Below are 20,271 nucleotides of genomic sequence, written 5' to 3'. Positions count from 1 at the left end.
CGGAAAACAAGAGCTGCAGAAACATTTTGGGGAAATTTGTATATGCACTGGATATTAAAAAATGTTGAAAGTAATTGTGGTAACATTGAGATTATGTAGGTAATTTTAGTTTTTTTTTAGAGGTGCATATTAAAGTGTTTAGGATTGCATTATATATATTTTAAAAGTTTCTTTTAAAAATAAGAATTACAAATGGCAAATATGGCAAAATGTAAAGAATTTTGAAACCTCTAGAATTTGAATGTTTATTTTAATATATTCTACTTTTTATGTGTTTGAAAATTTTGTAATATCAAGCTTATAGAGGTAAAAATTTGGACTGTCATTTCCCAAGTATGCCTTTTAACTCAGAGATGCCAAGAGTATATGTAAATGGCTCTGTGAATAAAGCTGTAAAATGTAACAAATGCTAGAAAATGGAATCCATTATTAACATAAAAGAATAATAACTGTATCCTCAGAGTTTGTCTCTGGGGAGAAAGAAATAAAAGAAAAAGCAAGTAAGCTGTTCAATATCACAATACCTGAAAGTACATGCAACCCCAAATAAGAAAACAATTATCATGCAAATTATGCACCTCCTAGAGATGAACTTGCTTAAAGTTTATGTGTGCACACTTCTGAAATTAGGAACCATTATCAGGAACCTCTGAGCATAATATTTTATAACACTCTTTTTACTAATACACACACACTTTTCTTGGTTGATATTTTATAATACAGGTTATATTATTATATGCCAGTGATAAAAAGATAAAAAATAAGATTTGATTAGCAAGAAAAAAGTGATTAATTTTACCAGTAAATTAGTGCAATTTATGTGAATTAAGGAATAAAACTTTACTGTTGACGCTGAAAAAAACTCTAATAGATACTGGAGGAAACAACTAAAATTTGTTTTTAATAATGCCAATCAGCATTCTAAGTTTTTTATTTGTGTTTTTTCTTTTTGACATTTATATATTTTGTTTGTTAATCTAAAGGAACTATACTGACTTTTATCTGAATGAGAACTTATAGTAATGATAAGAAAAGAACTGAAAATGCATAGCAATATCTCTGTATTTAACATACATACTATTGTTAAAATATTTAAAAATTTACCCTGGTGCAATAAAAGTTCAACTCCAGGAAAAAGAGAAAATGAGAGTGTATGTTTCAGAGTGGGCTTTTAAAGCAATGGAAAGAGAACATTCAGTAACCTCATTAGAACGAGATAGGTGCTTGAACAAAGGACATATCCAAGGCGCTAAAGTTACAATTAATGTTTTCCACAGGGATTCAAACTACAAGCAACAATTAAAAGACAATTTCTAAGTTTTTTTAAAGTTTAAAATTCTAAATTTCTTAAGTTCTTAAGGAAAACAAATATTTTTAAAAGATAAAACCCCTAAATTTGTTTCCTTGGAAACACTTGCCCTTCACTCGTATCCCAAGCCTGAGGACCTTGCCCCACGTCCGCAGAATTGCCCTTCCAAGTTCTGGGCTGCCAGCGTAGATGCGTCACCACCACAGTAACTAATAAATGTTTACAGAGAGATATTTTGAGGCCATAAAACATCTTGTTTCTCCTTAATGTATCATCCACTAATTTAGTAGGGTTAATTCATCTACTTGCTGAAAGGTAGCTGGTGGTTTCCAATTTTTGACAATTATTAATAAAGCTATTGTAATGTAACATTCACATAGAGGTTTTTGTGTGAAAATAAATTTTTGATTGAATTAAAACAATCTTTTCTTCTTTGAATTGCCTTATATGTCTATTCTTTTGCAGATACACTGTTTGGATTACTCTAACTTTATAGAAAGCCTGGAAATCTCATAGTGTAAATCCTCCAATTTTGTTATTTTTCAGAATGGTTTTGGCCATTCCAGTTTCTTTGCCTTTCCATGTAAATTTTAGGATTAGTCTATCGATATCTATAAAAAATGACTGCTGAGATTTGGAAGAACTGGCATCTTAACAATATTGAGTCTTTCAATTCATGAAAATGGTATATTTTATGTAATTCTTCTTTGATTTCTTTCATCTGTATTTTCAAGTTTTCAGCGTATATATAGATCTTGCATATATTTTGATAGATTTGTACATAGGTCTTTCATTCTTTCTTTTTTTGTTACTGTAAATAGATTTTTAGAAATTGCCAAATTCCAGTTCATTGCTAGAATAGGAATGGGACTGACTTTTGTATATTGACCTTTTATCATGCAAACTTACTAAACTTGCCTATTAGTTAAAACAGATTTTTTTTGGGGGGGGTTCTTTTTTAGAGACAGGGTCTCATGCTAGTGTCTGGCTGGAATGCAGTGGTGCAATCATAGCTCACTACACCCTTGGACTCCTGGGCTCAAGCAATCCTATCTCAGCCTCCCGAGTCGCTGAGATATTTGGTATTTTCTACATATACATCATTTTGTCTCCAAATAGTGACCATTTTGTTTCTTCCTTTCCAGACTGTATGACTTTTATTTCTTTTTGTTGCCTTAATTCACTGGCTAGGACTCACAGGATGATCTTGAATGGGAGCACTAAGAGATCATTACTGTCTTAGCCTGTTTTATGCTGCTATAACAATACCTGAGACTGAGTAAAGAATAGAAACTTATTTTTCAGTTTTGGAGCCTGGGAAGTCCAAGATCAAGGTGCCAGGAGGTTTGCTTTTGGTTAAGATCTGTATTGCTGCTTCCGAGATGACACCCTGAATGCATCCCTGGGATTGGAGAGGGACCACTGTTCCTCATGGCAAAAGAATGAAAGGGGAAAAAAGCAAGACAGGGTCAACATTGTCCTTTTATAACCATACCAATTCCATGCATGAAGATGGAGTCCTTATGGCCTAATCACCTCTTAAAGGCTCAACCTCTTGATATTGTTAAAATGGCAATTAAATTTTAACACGAGTTTTGGAGGGGACAAACATTGAAACCATAGCAATTGCCTCATTCAATTCTTAGAAATTACTTAATCTCTCACCATTGAGTGTGGGGTTAGCTATAGGTGTTTAAAGTTCCTTTCTATTTTTAGTTTGCTAAGAGTTTTTTATAATAAATATATATTGAATTGTATCAAATACTTGTCCTGCAACTATTGACATGATCATACGGCTGTTTTATTTAGTCTATTAATATTGTGAATAACATTTATTAAAAATTTTTTGTTGTAGTGGTAAAATACACAAAACATGAAACAATTTTAATCATTTGTGAGTGTATAATTCAGTGGCAATACGATTATTAACACTGCTGTGTAACTGTCAACGCTATCCATGTCCAGAACCTTTCATTACCCCAAACTCAAACTCTGTACCCATTAAACAAATCCCTATTCCTGCCGCCACCAGCCCATCTGTAACTACTATTCTACCTACTTTCTTTTTTTTCTTTCAGCATGTTATGGAGGTACAAAAGTTTAGGTTATGTATTTTGCCATTGCCCCACCCCCCAAATCAGACCTTCAAGCATGTCCATCCCCTAGACGGTGCGCATTGCACTCATTATGTATGTATACACCCATCCCCTCCCCTCCTAGTGTGATCCTTTGGGTGTGTCAAAATAGCCTGTTTTTTCTTATTGCCAGCGTTCTTATGATGGTTCCTTCTCATCTGGAACTTCTTTCCTCATTTCAAAACAGAGAGCTTTGCAGTTCACCTGTTCTCCTCTGTTGAGAACCCTGCTGCTCAGTGTAGAGAGGGAGAGGTGGGCTGCCTTTCAGCTCATGCAGGTAGGTACCCACTGTGGTGGCTCGCACTTTGGGTTGTTGGACCTTAGACCCCTGGGAGAGTGTTCAGGTATCAGCAGTGGTGGAATAGGTTAGGGAATCCTCAGCTCCAAAGCCCCTGGGTGGTGTACTTGAGTCGTGGGGATACAGACCAGACGGGGCTGGCAAACTTGCCTTTGGGGGCCCCCCTGACGTTAGGCACTGGCTATGATAGTGGAGGGTCCTGGACTGGAAGAATGGTCAGGCAGGAGATGGGCACATGTACTGTGAGCCTGTGATGGGAGGGGCAGGCCCCTCTTGATGAGGTTAGCCGAGGCAGGCAGCTGTGGGGTATATAAGCCATTCGCACCTCCTTCCTCAGCAGTGACAGTGGTCTCTGTCCTTTGGGGACACAAAAGTACCCAGATTCCCAACTCCCACCCTAGCCCAGCTGCAGGAGGTGTGGTAGAGGCCACTCGGCTTGCTTTGTGCAGGGCTGTTGGGCTGGCCGTGGACTGTGGTTGAGATGTTCCAGCAGGAGAGGTGTCGTTGTCCCAGGGCTTGTCTCCAAGGATGGTAGGCTCCTCCCAAAAGGGACAGACTTCAGGGGGAGAGGACTGCCAGCCCTGCCCCGCCTTAACAGAGGTGATAGTTTTTCCTTGAGTGTAGCTAGTAGCTGCTGTAGGCCTGGTGGCTGGGCACAGAGGTCATGCCGCCAGTGGGGTCACAGTCCCCACTCACAGCTCCAGTCAGGCAGCCCTCTGGCTTGGCTGCCCTGGCCTCTCCTGGCAGCAGCAACAGCGGCTGGGCCTGCCGTGTGTGTGGAGGGGGAGAAGGGGTCCTCTTCTCTCCCCATGATCTGGAGCACAGAGGCTGCCCTGCTGGTGGGAGGGAGGGAACTTCACTCCGTACTGGCGAGGCAGAGCACAGAGTTTGTGCTGCTGCTGGGGGCCGGGCTGCCTTTGACAGCCCCAGGCAGGGAACTCTCAGGTTCCGGAAGGTGCACGCTTTGGTTTCCTTTGTCTCCAGGGCTGCCTTTTTGGCATGCTGCACTGTCCTTTCCCTGGCAAGTAGTACTCCCTGTGGGCTAGAGCACGGGGGACCCCGAAGCACCCCTGGGTCCAGCCGGTGCTACGCCACTGCAGCCCACCCGGTGGACACCAAAAGCTATTGGTGGTAACTCCCAGGATGTGGAGATGTGAGGGCTGTGATTCCCAGGGGAGGATGCAGTCCCCAGACAGTGTATTCTCACTATGGTACCCTGCCACAGCTGCTCAGGTCTGGGGGGGAGGGGCGGGGTGACCCAGTGCGAGTTTCCAGCCCAGTGCTGTGCCCGCCGGGGGTGTTCAAATCACTGTCCCTCGCACTAGTGTCAGGGTTCTTGCGGGTAGAGGAGCTCTCTTGCAGTTGGGATCACAGCAGTCCGCAGCAGGATGTGGACCTCTGAAACGCTTCCACTTACCCTCCCCTGCAATGCTGAGTCCCTCTGGGCTTCTGCCAATCTCTGCAAAATTGGCCTCATGCGTCCTTCTCCTTCCATGCCTCAGGTGTTTCCCATGAGCTCTCTGTTAGACCCCATTGTTCTCTCCTTGATATTCTACTTGAGGTACAATTTTCTACTCATAATTTTGGTTCTTCTTTCTAGAGAGGGTGGGTGACCAATGTCTCCAGTCAGCCATCTTGAACTGGCAGCCGAGAATGATATTTGTACCAGTTATGTGAGTGAGCACCCCCAAAGTCTAAGGCAATGATAGAGCCATGATAGGGTACTTTATAAAATTTTGTTTTAAACTCTCAATAGTAACCATGATACAAATTAGTTTTCAGAGGTATTCTCCATATCGCCTGTTTCTAAACCCTTCAGGTTGAACAGAAAATGTGCTGTTACAGGCATCGATGTCATTCAAGGGTGTTACTATGGAGTTGACCCAGGAGGAGTTTGTGAGCAGACCTCCCCATGTGACTCCTTCCAGAATGCAGTTCTGTTTCTCTTCTATATCTCTCTCCCTCCTTCTTTTAATTTTAAATCATTTGTACGGAGGTATAATTAGCAGAAAATAAAATTAGGTATTTTCAGTGTACCGTTTGATGAGTTTCAGACTTGTGTTAGGTGATTACCACTACCAAAACCATGATATGAAATATTCCCATCACCTCCACAGATTTTCTTGAAGCCCTTTGTAGTCATTGTTCCCCAAACTCCTAATAACCAGTGATCTGCTTTCTTTCACAGCAGTTTTGCCTTCCTAGAATTTTATATACATCATATTTATTCTTTTTTCTTGCTTCTTAGCATAATGCTTTTGAGATTCATGCATGTTTTTGTGTATATCATTCTTTTCATCTCTAAGTAGTATTCGTTTGTATGCATATCCTACAATTTGTTATGCATTTACCAGCTGATGAACACAGATTTTTTTGGTACTATGGATAAAGCTGCCATGACCATTTGGGTACACATCTTGGTATTGACACTTGTTTTCACTTCCTTTATGTAAATACCAAGGGGTATGGCATTGTTGGTCTTATGGGTAAGTGTACAGGTAACCATGAGACACTGCCAAATGTTGCCAGAGTGGCTGTGCCAGTTTGAGTGCTCATTAGCAATGCAAGATAGTTCTAGTTGCTTCATATCCTCACCAACATTTGGTATTATCTTTTTTCAAACATTCTGGCAGGTGTCTATTAGTATCTTATTTGGTTTTAATTTGTATTTTCCTGATGATCAATGGAGTCAAGCCTCTTTCATGTCCTTTTTGGCCATTCCTCTATCGTTTTTGAAGTGTGATAATCTAGATACAAAACCATTATCAAATAAATATTTTGGTAATGTTTTCTCCCCATCTGTTGCTTACTCTTTTATTTTCTCAATAGTGCTTTGGAAGAGCAAAGTTTTCATTTTTTTTTTTAATATATCACAGGTTTTTCTTTTGCATTTCATGGTTTTTCTGTCCTTTTCAAGAAATTTTCACCTATTCCAAGGCCACTAAGATTTTCTCCTATGTTTTCTTGAAGAAGTTTTATAGTTTTAGGTTTTACATGTAGGTCTGTGATTCACTTACAGTTAACTTTTCTATATAGTGTGGAATAAGATTGTGATTCAGTTTTTGCAGCTTAATGTCCAGTTATATTTTTATTGCTGAGTAATATTCCATGGTGTGTATAAAACTACAGGTGATTTACTTGCATATTGAAGTACATTTTGGTTGTTTCCAAATTTTAGCTATTACAGATATGTATTTATGAACAATTGGTATAGATTTTTGCTAGGACAGAAGTTTTCCTTTCTCTGAGGTAAAAGCACAATAGTATGATCATTGAGTCATATCATATGCATATTTTTTAGATTGTTATGAAACTGCTGAACTATTTTACAGAGTGGCTGTACAATTTTAAATCCCCACCAGCAGTGTAAAAAAGGTCTAGCTTTTCTGCATTATCCTCAGTATTTGCTAATATCATTAGTTGTTTTAACTGCTCTGATGGGTGTATAGTGATATCTCATCATGGTCTTAATTTACATTTCCTTAATGGTTAGTGGTGTTCAACATGTTTTCATGTGTTCTTTTGTCATCTGTATATTCTCTTTAATGAAATATGTGTTTATGTCTTTTACACATTATCTAATGGGATTTTTTTTAATTGTTGAGTTTGTAGAGTTTTATAATCTGTATACCTGTCATCTATAATATGTGGCTTGCAAATACTTTCTCCTAGTCTGTAGCTTGAATTTTTACCTCCTTCACAGGGTCTTTTTTAAAAGAAAAGATTTTAATTTTGATGAGTTCAATTTCTCAGATTTTCTTATGGATTACGATTTTGATGTCATATCTGAGAAATCTTCATCATGCCCTAAGTCCTGAAGATTTCTACTTTGTTATTTTTTTCTATAAACTTTATACTTTGACATTTTACATGGCAATCCATGATCTATTATAAGTTATTTATTTATTTATTTGTCCATTTCTATAAAAACCATTACTGGGATTTTGAGAATTGCATTAAACTTGTATATCTTTACTCTGTTGAGTCTTATAATCCATGAATATGGTTAAGTCTCTCCATTTATTTCGCTAATCTTTGACTTCCTTTCTCAGCATTTTGTAGTTTTCAGCACACAAGTCCTATACAACTTTTGCTAAATTTACACCAAAGTGCTTCATATTTTTTTTGGCAATTATAAATTATATTTTATTTTTAATTTTTGTTTTGTATTTATTGTTAGTATATAGAAATGCCTGTAATCTTCATGTAGATTCCTTGGGATTTTCTATGTAGACAATCATCTGCAAATAGGGACAGTTTTATCTCTTCCTTTCAAATCTGCATGCCTTGATTCCTTTCTTACCTTAAGCACTGCTATGTTGAATAGTGGTGATGAGAACAGATACCCTTATTCCTTCCTTGTTCCCAACTTTAGAGGGAGAGAATTCAGTCTTTCACCATTAAATATATTGTTAACTGTATGTTTGTTGTATATGTTCTTTATCAAGTTGAGGAAATTCTCTTCTGTTTCTAGTTTTCTCAGGGATTTTATTATGAATGGATGTCAATTTTCTTTCTCTGCTTACTTAAGCTTTAATTTATTCTTTTTATAGTCTCAAGAGGTGAAAGCTCAGTTATAGCCTTGAGACTTTTCCTATTTTCTAATGTAAGAATTTAGTGCTATCAATTCGTATCTCAGCACTACTTTAGCTGTATCCCACAAATTTTGATATATTGTATTTTCATTTCATTTTGTTGTATATTTTTTATTTCCCTTGATACTTCCTCTTAGAAGGATTACTTAGAAATTTGTTGTTTAGTTTCAAAGACTTTGGAGATTTATTTTTATTTTTTAAATTTTGTTAGGGACAGGCTCTTGCTCTGTTGCCCAGGCTGGAATGCAGTGGCATGATCATAGCTCTTTGCAACCACAGGCTGCTGGGCTCAGGTGATCCTCCCACCCTAGCCTCTGAATAGCTATGACCGGCTAATTAATTTTTCATAGAGATGAGGTCTCACTATGTTGCTAAGGCTGGTCTCAAACTCCTAGGCTCAAGCAATCCTCCCACCTCAGCCTCCCAAAGTGCTGAGATTATAGACATGAGCTACCACACCCAGCTGAGCCTTCACCCACTAGTTTTAGCATTTATTTTTGGTCATTGTCCAAACAGCTATTACTATGGTTGCAAAAGTGTATTCTTTTTAGTTTCATTATTACTCGTGTTTATCATGGTATGGGAGAGTTCCTTTTTTCCCTAATTTAGTTATTTATTTTTTATTTATGTTAGTGTAGACTCAGATTCTGTCTTTATTCAGTAGGTAGTAATGCTTAACTAGTAGTGGTGGTGGTGTGTGTTTGTTTTTCATCCTCAAGTCATTTGAGATAAGGCCTGTGGAAATTCATTTACATTGGCTCCTGTGTCCTTTTATCATATTTCTGGTATCTTTTTGCTTTTACCAAACCATTCTTGTACTTTTTCTGATCATGTTTAATCAATCTGCCTAGGTAATAGGTTGAATTACAAAGCAATTCACTTTTTTCGTTTTTTCCTTAAAATTTTGATTTTTTTCTTAAAATATTTAGAATTCTAAGCCCCGCTTAAAGAAATCCTTTAAGATTCCTATTGGAATTGCATTTGATTCTGTCTCAGTCAGGTACCCATAATGTGCAACCAGTTAAACTCGCTAGTCTAGAGTCCTTCCTTGGAAGCCCAGAAACAGTTTAGTGATAGGGGCTGGGTTTTCTGCTTTCCCTCTCTGCTGACACATGTCTGGAGAACAGCCCCCTAGTACCATTTCATCCACGTGGGAATGTTATCTGAGCCCTGAACGTTAATGTTCTTTTCCTCTCCCTCCCTTACAGATCTTCCTTACCTGTCTCTAAACTTTTGCTCCAACAAATGGTAGGATCATTTGGAGACCCTGGAGGAACTAGATTTTCTGTTTACCTGCTTCTTTCTGCTCTTTCTGCTACTGCAGGCACATAAGGAGCCTGTGCACACAGGCTTTCCACACTTGCATGCAGCGACTCAGTCCATGAGGAGCATTTTCCTTCTTCCGTGTTCACTCCATGTCACCTTTTCCTTTCCTGTGTGGTTGTTTGAATGTTTCTTAAGAAGACACTGGTCTTAGCTGCCTGCCTAGTTGACTAAGTGACTAGGTGTCTAGCTCTACCATTCACCGTCTCTGACCTGACAGAATGACAGGCAGCCCAGCTGTACAACACACGGTTATGGAGGGAATTGAGGGAGAGTTGCCAGGGTAAGCAGCTGCTTGCTTCTTTCTCAGGCCCTGTGTTGTAGAGCCTTGTTCTCCCACGTTGAGCACACAGTTGTCAGCGTCCAGTAACTAAGAAATCAACATTCTGAGCCGTCTCCAGCCCATTCCTAACTTGAGTTCCACAGTTGAGCTTCAGGGAGTTCATTAGCTGCCTGAGATACGTTCATATTTGTGGCTGTATGTGGGTCTGCATATTTCTGGCATGAAGATTAATGGCTTTTGTCAGATTTTCAGAGTGACTGCTACTTTAATTATGCAAAATTGCCAAGAACCTGTGCTCAGGAAAGACCCCACAGGAAGCTCATGAATAAGTCTCTGTTATGTGTGCGTGTTTCTGGGAAGAGAGTGTATGGTTGCCATCAAAATTCCAAAATGTTGAATAACTTAGTTACCTATAATTTTCATCTGCTGTTCAGAAGTGACCCTCAAGAAACTCATGACCCCCAAGTTCGATTTCACAGCCACTCCAGTATGTGATAATGCCATCCTAGAGGACAGAAGTGCCAGGCAACAGGTTAGGGGTCTGGGTTGGCTCTCGAGTACCACCTAGACACCTGTTCCTGTGGGTGGACTCTGATTCCAGTGATTCTTCTCAGTGCCTGTGAGGGGTAAGGCTTGACTGACATCTTCTAGAGACCAAGCCAGGGCAGTCTTGCTGGTAGCCTTTCTTACCACAGGGTGATAGCTTAGGGGTAGAAGTTCGTCACTGTCAACTAGGATATAAGAATCTTGGTGTATTACCATCATGTATGGAGCTAAGTAAAGTGCACCTTTGAGAATGACCTGTGAGGAAATGACTTAGGTAGACATTGGCCTGTGACTTTTAGTTAATAAATAAGTTCACTTGTGTATAAAATTACATTCTAGGTGTGCATGCATGCAAATGTTTTGTATAGCAGTGTATTAATTCTGTGTGTGTGTGTGTGTGTGTGTGTGTGTGTGTGTGTATTTGAAACAGGGTCTTGCTCTATCACCCTAGCTAGAATGCAGTGGCATCACCATAGCTCACTGCAGCCTCAAACACCTGGGCTCAAGCGATCCTTCTGCCTCAGCCTTCCAAGGAGCTGGTACTACTGACATGAGCCACCATGCCTGGGGCTAATTTTTCTATTTTTTTGGAGATGGGGTCTCACTCTTACTCAGGCTGGTCTCAAACTTCTGGTCACAAGGAATCTTCCCACCTTGGCCTCCCAAAGTGCTAGGATTACAGTTGTGAGCCACCACAACCAGTCAGTTTTTATGTTTTTAAATGATTGAAAAAAATCAAATGCATATTTTTTGACACCAAGAAATGATTTACAAATTCAGGTGTTTGTGTCTTTAAATAAAATTTGTTGGAACACAGCTATCTTTATTTGCTTCCTTATTGTCTTTGGCTGCTTTTGCCCTATTACAACAAAGTTGAATACTTGCAACAGAGGTGCTTTCTTTGTGGTTCTGAAATTGCTTTGCACCACTGCTGGATAGTGTCATAAATTCTAGTGGTGCTGTTATAACTTGACGTTGTTTGGAGTTACACAGAAAGTATCATATTGCAGCATTTTAAAATATTACCAGTGATTATCATGTCTAAATAAGTAAAGAAGATAAAAGTGAACTCTTAAGGTACAGTAGAGTGTGGATTATTTTGTTGTTGAATTAGTTGGCAACACTTTTAAAAATTAAATCAGTAACACTATAGATGAGCCCAGAGTGTGCTATATATATGTAGGCATTATCATACTAAGTCCTCATCAACATACTCTCATTTCAAAGGTTAGCAATTGCCAAAAAAAAAAAAAATTATAAAATTGAAATGGAGTCTCTCATCACAGAATTCCTTCTCAAAATAGAGAATATGGCTGTACAAAGTTTTCTCCTGATTCAAAATTTTCCTGTTATTTTTGCAAGGCTGCCCTTTTACATCTATTTGTGCCCATTGTAGTCTCGGGGGAGAGATGAGGTGACTTCTGGGAAGACCACAGAGGTGCACAGACCAGACCTGAGAGATGCTCCTCTTTCTTCCACACCTCATCAGCTGCCACCACACGTCCTGTCAGCTCTGCTAGAGCAGGAGAGACTCCAGTGACTTCTTCCCACCTGCATGGCTCCCACCCTGGCCCTGGCCCCTTGGACTCTTCTCTCCCCAGGTTCCTGCAGTGCCTCTGACACGGCCTCCTTGCCTTGCCTCCTTTAGTCCATTCTCAGCACATCAGCAGGAGAGATTTATGCTGACAGTGAGGTCATGTGACTCCTTAGCTGAAACCCTCCAATGGCCTCACATTTCACTCAGGAAAGTGTCCCAAGTCCTTATCATGAGCTACAAGTCAACACAGTCCACACCTACTACCTCCCAACACTGGCCCACTCGCTTACCCTTCCTCAGCCACCCCAGCCTCCTTCCTGTGTCTCATACACACTGAGCACCTTGCAGCCCCTGGGCCTTTGCACTTGCTGCTCATTCCTCTTGTACTCTCATGGCCATGTCTTCATTTACTCCAGGGCTCAGCTCAAATGTCACCTTATCAGAGAGCCCTCCCTGCTTTGTGTATCCACTTGTGGCCCCATCACACTCAGCATTATTCTTCATCTCTAAATACCCCCTTTAAAATCAGCCCCACTACAATAAAATAATTTTGTGCTGATTCTTGGTGTTCTGACTTCTACTTGGACTCCAGAAGACTCCCAGGCCAACACTTCTCAGACCAAAATGTGCATACAAACCAGAAAAACTTCTCACTAGCACTTCTCATAGTGTAATGTGCAAATGATGTGCCTGTGACCCTCATTAAGTGCAAATTCTAACACAGCCAGTTTGGGACGGGGCCTTATTCTGTTCCTCTCACACATGCCCAGGTGATCCAGATGCTGCTGACCCCCATTATTGTGGGTGATTTGTGTCCCCCAACATTCACATGTTGGAGCCCTAACACCCAGGACCTCACAATGCAACTATTTGGAGAAAGAGCCTTTGATGTAATGAAGTTAAAATGGGCTCATTAGTGTGGGCCCTGATCCAATATGACTGGTGTCCTTATAAGAACAGGAAATTTGGACACAGGTACCCAGGGAAGACCCTATGAGGATGTAGAGAGAAGATGGCCAACTGCAAGCCAAGGACAAACCAACCCTGTCAACACCTTGGTATTGGACTTCCGGCCTCCAGAATTGTGAGAAAACAAGTTTCCATTCTTTAAGCCCCCGAGACTGTGGTATTTTGTTCTGTCAGCTCTAGCACACTACACTAATTTTTGGTACAGACCTGTGAGCTTCTCCTGTAACAAATACCTGAAAATATGGAAGCGGGTTTTGAACTGAGCAATGGGTGGAAGATTTTGATGTGCTTGAGGGAAAAGCCTAAATTTCCTAGAAGAGACTGTGTATAGAAATATGGACATTAAGAGAGATTCAGTGAGACATTATAAGGAAAAGAGGAGAGCTGCAGAGACAGTGTCTACCCCCTTAGAGAACACACACACTGTCGTGAACAACACGCTGGAAATATGAATGTTAATGGTGTTTCTTGGGAGGTCTCAGATGGAAATGGGGAGCATGTTATTGGAAATGTGAGCCATGGTGACCCTTAGTGTCAAGTGGCACAAAACTTTAACTGAATTGTGTTCCAGTGTTTTGTAGAAAGTACAGCACCTAAGCAATGCCCTTGGATATTTAGCTGTGGTGATTTCAAAGCAGAGAGTGGAGGTTCTGCTTGGTTTCTCCTTGCTGCCTATAGTAAATTGTGAGAGTAGGGAGACAAATTGAAGAAGGAACTGTGAAGCAGAAAGGAACTAGAACTTGAAGATTTGGAAAATTCTCACTCAGCCTGTCCATATTGCAAAGAATAAAAAGAGAGAGAGAGAGTAAGTGTGTTTCAGAGAGAATACCCACAGTGTGGTTGGACAGTGTTTGCTGTGAATGGATTACAGGGTAACTCACAGATCAGTCAACCCTCCCAGCAGAAGTGCTGCAGCTTATACTGAAGGGAGCAGAAGCAGCACAAAATGAAGGAATCTCGGACTTCTGAGATCCACAGGATGAACAGTAGAGCTGTCTGACTGTGAGCATCCTTCAAGGAAAGGGAAGAATGACCCTGAAGCTAATCCAGAAACCAGCAAGGCTGCCCCTGGCACGGCAGGCCAGAGTGAAAGGTCCAGGGGACAAGACATCTTGTGTCCCAATATTTCCATCCTTCAAGGCCTGCTCCTTTCCCCCACTATTCAGGACCCGTGCCTCTCCACTCTCCCTGTCCTTACAGGATACTGCCTGCTTCCACCCACTGCACGTTCCTCCGTTTCCCAGGCCACTCTCTGTCCTCTTTCAGGCTTCTCTGGACTGAATGTTCCTTCAGGGATGTTGAGTGAATAGGTAACAGGTAAATGATGATGTTGCCCACCGCTAGCCTTTCCAACATACTTATTCAACACACATGTCCCACAATGACAAGCTCACTATGAACACATGCAAACACTGACCATGCACACACACATGCAGTTTTCAAATGACCATGAACATTCTGACCACAAACAAAATTTGTGCACAGAGTAATTGACACTCTGACCACATACACACCCAAAGCACTCACACAGACCACACATTTTCTCAGCGCCCATGTTGACTGTGTACCCTCTAAGTACACACACACATGAACAGACCACACCAAAACACAGATCACAAAATGGCCGTTCCCCTGTGGCCATACAGAGTTGCTGAACACAAACACACACATCCACATAAGAAATATGATTGTGCATGTATGTTTTAAGTATGGGACGTTCTATACCTCATCAACATGGATGTCTAGAGTTGGGTGGGGGAGACACAGGGCTCAGGGACAAAACGTGGGGATTAGTGGGGTTGCACTTCCATCAAGCAAATCAGTTACCCACAAAGCTCATTGCTACATTCACACATGATACAAGAAACAGGAAAACCCAAAGGATATAAAATGGTACACAAAAGATGTCTTATACAAACCCATCACTAAAACAAAATGTAATAAACAATTATATTTTAATAGAATGCATTAAAGATTCAGTGTAACTCTAGATGGTGAAAAACAAGGAATTCTGGCTGAAAAAAGACTCATTATTGCTAATGAAATTTATATTTAAATGTTTTTATGTAAAATTATAGACAAAATATTCATTGGTTTAAAACACTTCAGAGTAAAATATTTCAGACTTCAGTGTTCTTGAATAAGCTTACATTGGACAGCTGTAAAGCTGGACAAAATTCACACATACACACACACAAAAAAACTGTTTGAAGGATGAGAGAGCATCCCATGCAGACAGGACTGGAGGGACTAAAATCCCTGAGAAAAGGGAAGCCCAAGAATGTAAGCAACAGGCCCATTGACTGTTCCCCTAAGACGTTCACACATTTGCATGGTGAGAGCCCAGACTGTGCAGAAAGGGGCAGGCTTACTGAGCTAAGGAAAAATGGGCTAAAACTCAGGTTAGGCATACTGCTAGTACTTCTTCTTCTAATCAGACGTACAAAGGACTGACAACAATAAAAAATTAATTTAATAAGCACTGTATGTTTTAAATCACCAAAGAAGTGGGAGCAAACAGGACTAGGTCACATAAGCAAGACGAATAGGGAGAGGGCGAGAAATGGAGAGGGATTTAAGGAACTGGCTGACCCAGCTGAGGAGGCTGGCAAGTCCAAAATCCACAGGGTAGTCTGGTAGGCTGGAGACCCAGAAAAGAGCTGCAGTTCAAGTCTGAAGGCAGTCTGCTGTGGAACTCCCTGGTTTTCAGTGCAGGTTAGTAATTTTCATAAGGACTTCAACTGATTGGCTGAGGCCACCCAACATTATGAAGGGTGGTCTGCTTTACTCAAAGTCTACTGATTTAAATATTGATCCTCTCCAAAATATGCTTTCACAGAAACATCTAGAATGGTGTTTGACCAAATATCTGGGTACTGTGGCCTACTCAAGGTGACATATAAAACTAACCATCACAGATACTTTGTATGATTTCAGTGGCTTAAATATTTTAAGACCTGTTTTTGGCCTTACATATAGTCTGTCCTGATGACTGTTTCATATGCACTTGAGAAAAATATGTGTTGTGATGGTGGAGTGTTCTATATTTGTCCTTTAGGTCCAATTGGTATATAGTGTTGTTCAAGTCTTCTAGTTCCATATTTATCTTATGGTAATTCTTTCCATTATTGAAAGTGAGATATTGAAGTCTTTCACTGTTATTGTAGAACTGTCTATTTCTCTTTTCTGTGTTTGCTTCACATATTTAGAAATTCTGGTATTTGGTGCACGTATGTTTATAATTGTTTTAACTTGGTAAATTGACACTTTTATCAACACATTATATTGTGTTCTGGGTCTTGTAACAATTTTTGTCTTGAAGTATATTTTGTCTGATATTAGCTTAGCCACCTCTTCTCTTTTATGGTTACTATTATAGTAACCTTCTCTTTTATGGTTACTATAATATTTGTATATCTTTTTCCATCCTTTCACTTTCAATCTAGGTGTATCCTTAGGTTTGACGTGTTTCTCTTGTACACTGAATGTATATGGATCACATTTTTTATCTATTCTGCCAATCTATGTCTTTAGATTGGGGATTTTAATTGACTTACATTTAAAGTAATTACTGATAAAGAAATACTTACTTTTGCCATTTGTTATTTTTTTCCTCTATGTCTTACCTTTATTGCTCCTCATTTTCTCCAAGTTTGCCTTCCTTTTTGATTAGTTGAGTTTTCCATTTGATTTCCATCTTATTACTTTTTGTGGATTTTCAATAACTATTTTCTTTGTGGTTACCTTATGGATTATATGTAATATCGTAATTTCATAGCAATCTATTTTTAGTTGATACCAACCTAACATCAATTACATACAAAAACTCTATTTTAACATCAATCACATACAAAAGCTTTGTCTCCAGACCTGTAAAATAGAGTCTGTGTACCTATTAACATAGATTTATAGTTCTTTTTATGAGTTTATCTTTTAAATCCTCTGGAAAATAAAGTGAATCTACAAAAAAAATTATAATGATTCTGATTTTTATATTTGCCTCTGTATTTTCCTTTATAGAGATTTTTAATATCATAATAGAGACTTGAGTGACTTTCAAGTATCCTTTCCTTTCAACATGTAGGACTCCCATTTAGAGGAGGTCTATTAGTAATGAGCTCCATCAACTTTTATCTATCTGAGAATGTCTTAATTTCTCCCTCAGTTTTGAAGGAAAGTTTTACATATAGATTTCTGTGGATACAGAATCCTCAGTAAATAGATTTTTTTTTCTTTTAGCACTTTAAATATATTGTCCCACTGCCTTCTGGCCTCCAAGGTTTCTGCAGAGAAATGGGGTGAGACTTTTACTGGGGATGACTTATATGAGAATCACTTTTTTCTTGCCCCTTCCAAGATTATTTCTTCGTGTTTGGCTTTCAACAGTTTGCTTATAATGGATCTTGGTGTGTGGCATTTGGATTTTCACACTTAAGAGTTCTTTCAGCTTCTTGGATTTGTAGATTTGTGTATTTTTTTTAGTTTTGTAAATTCCAGTCATCTCTCTGCTTCTTTCTCTCTGGGTCTCCCACCATGTGTGTATTGGTCAGTTTGCTGGTGTATCATAATTTCCTTAGGCTGTGTTCATTTTTTAATCTTTTTCTTTCTGCTCTTCAAACTCAATAATTTCAAATGCACTGTCTTCTAGTTTGCTAATTCTCTCTCCTGCCTGCTCAAATATGCTACTTTTCAGTTTTAAGGAGCTTTTAATTTTAGTTATTATATTTTTCTTCTTCATAATTTGTTCTTTTTTATAATTTCTCTTTGTTGATATTTTTGTTTTTTCATATGTCATTTCTCTGATTTCTTTTAGTTCTTTGCCCTTGTTGTTCTTTAGCTCTTTCAGCATAAAAAGGCAGCTTTTAAAAAGTCTTTTTTAAATGAGTCTGATGCTTGTGTTTCCTTATGTATGAAGATCCACATAAGCAACTTTCAATACTTTCAGTTGTTGCTTCCGGTATTTACCTCTATGTGTCTAAGTAATTTGCTTAACTTGGTAGGTTGATTCATTTATTGTAGACATTATCTATTGATAACCTGTTCAAGTATTTAAGGATTAATTTCCTTTCTCCATCCCCACTCCTACTTCCCCCTCCCCTTATATTTGCCATATGATTTTATTATAATTTGAGTTTCAAATAGTAGTCCATATTTACATCACTATAACTATATAAATACTGTTTGTTGCTGAACCCAGAATTCTGTCTGGTGGAGGTTCAGTCAACATCCCTCTCCCCCATGGGAGATGACAGTTTATGTTTCTGTGACTTATACCTGAAGCACACTCTTCATTTACCCTTTGAAGTGAAGTTGTAATATCTTACCAGTTTCCTCATAACAATGAGATCTATAAAATCTGTAGGATATGTTCATTTTATATATCTGTATGAGAGTCATGATTTTATTGTGTTTTAAAAATGATCCTTTTTAGGTGCTTCTGACTGGTTAGAATATCATATCCAAAGAAATCTGGAACAAAAGAAACCACATTTTAAAAATATTATCTATGTCATAGTTATTTTTTTTAATTATGATAATATATAACCATTTTTCGGTGGCATTAAGTGCATTCATATTATTGTGCAACCATCACCACTGTCTATCTCCAAAACTTTTCTTCGTCATCCCAAACTGAAATTCTATGCCCATTGAACAATAGCTCCCCATTATTCCTTCCCTAAGCCCCCCGTAACCAGTGTTCTACTTTCTGTCTCTATACATAACTGTAATAATAGCTGTGGGTTTTTCATATGGTCTTTATTAAGTTGACATAGCTTTCTTCTATTCCTAGTTTGTTGAATGTTTTTATCATGAAAGGATTTTAAGTATCATCAAATGTTATTTCTGCATCAGTTGAGATGCCCATGGTTATTTTTCCCCCTTAATTCTGTTAATGTGGTGTATTGATCAATTTTTGCATGTTAAACCATCCTTTCATTCCAAGAATAAACCCTAGTTGGTCACAGTGTATGTTACTTTTAATATGCTACTAAATTCAGTGTGTTAATATTTTGTTGAGGATTTTTGCATTAATATTCTGAAGGGATATTGTTACATAGTTTTCTTTTCTTGTAATGTCTTTGTCTGCCTTTGGTATCAGGACAATGTTGGCCTCACAGAATAGAAAGAATGACAATGTGTTTCCTCTGAATTCAACGGTTTGATAGTGTTTTAGAAGGATTTATGGTAGTTCTTCTTAAATGTTTGGTAGAATTCATCCATGAATCCATCAGGTTCAGGGCTTTTCTTTGGAGGTTTTGAATTACTAGTCATATGTCTATTCAGATTTTCTGCTTTTTCATGGTTCAGTCTTGGTAGGTTTTGTGTTTGTAAGAATTGGTCCATTTCATCTGGATTATCTAATCGGTTGGTATACAGTTGCTCATAGTACTCTCTTGTAGTCATTTTTACCTATAGAATCTGTAGTAATCTCTTCAGTTTCATTTCTGGCTTTAGTAATTTGAGTCCTCTTTTTCTTGTCAGTTTAGCCTAAGGTTTGTAAGTTTGTTGATCTTTGCAAAGAACTAACTTTTTTGTTGATTTTCTCTTTCTTATTTTATTTATCATTGCTCTAACCTTTATTATTTCCTCAGGAGTTTGAGGTTGCTGTGAGCTAGGCTGATGTCACAGCACTCTAGCCTGGGCAACAGAGTGAGATTCTGTCTCAAAAATAAATAAATAAATAAATAAATAAATGGCCCATTCTGGAAAAGTTTGAACTGAGGTAAGCCATCATTTTGTGACCTTTTAATTGATTGTCTTAACTGGAACACTTTAAAGAGTGAAAAGGGGAGCTCAGGGGTCTGGGCTGAGCAACCGAGTAGATCTGGGCCATTTGAGAGGATAACTGGCAACAGCGCCCCTGAAGAGATGTACATGGGCTCTGCCTCGTGGATCTGTCCTCCCTGCCCCATCCTGGGCCCCAGCACGCTAATTGCACAGACTTGTGACCTCCACCCCCTGTTCAGGATGCTTCTGACCTTAAGCCTGTGCCTGTGCTGGGCCTTCTGCCAGAAACACCGAGCCCCTTCACATTCACACCACTCCCACCCCTAATTATCTAAGTCTCTGGCAATTCCATGCCTGATCCCAGCAAGGACATCACCTGTGACAGTGCCCCACCTGATGAAAGAGAATGTAGGTTGTAACGTGATCTCCAAGCGATTCCCAAGTGCTGCAAAGTTTGCAGAGCATTGTAATTATTCCCTGCACACCCTGAAATCATCAGCTTGGGGCCACATTGTCTAGAAAGTCCTCATGACCCTGGCATTGCTCC

The sequence above is a fragment of the Lemur catta genome, chromosome 10 (assembly GCF_020740605.2).
Source record: "Lemur catta isolate mLemCat1 chromosome 10, mLemCat1.pri, whole genome shotgun sequence".
NCBI classification, from domain to species: Eukaryota; Metazoa; Chordata; class Mammalia; order Primates; family Lemuridae; genus Lemur; species Lemur catta.
This window is presented reverse-complemented; position numbering follows the sequence as displayed.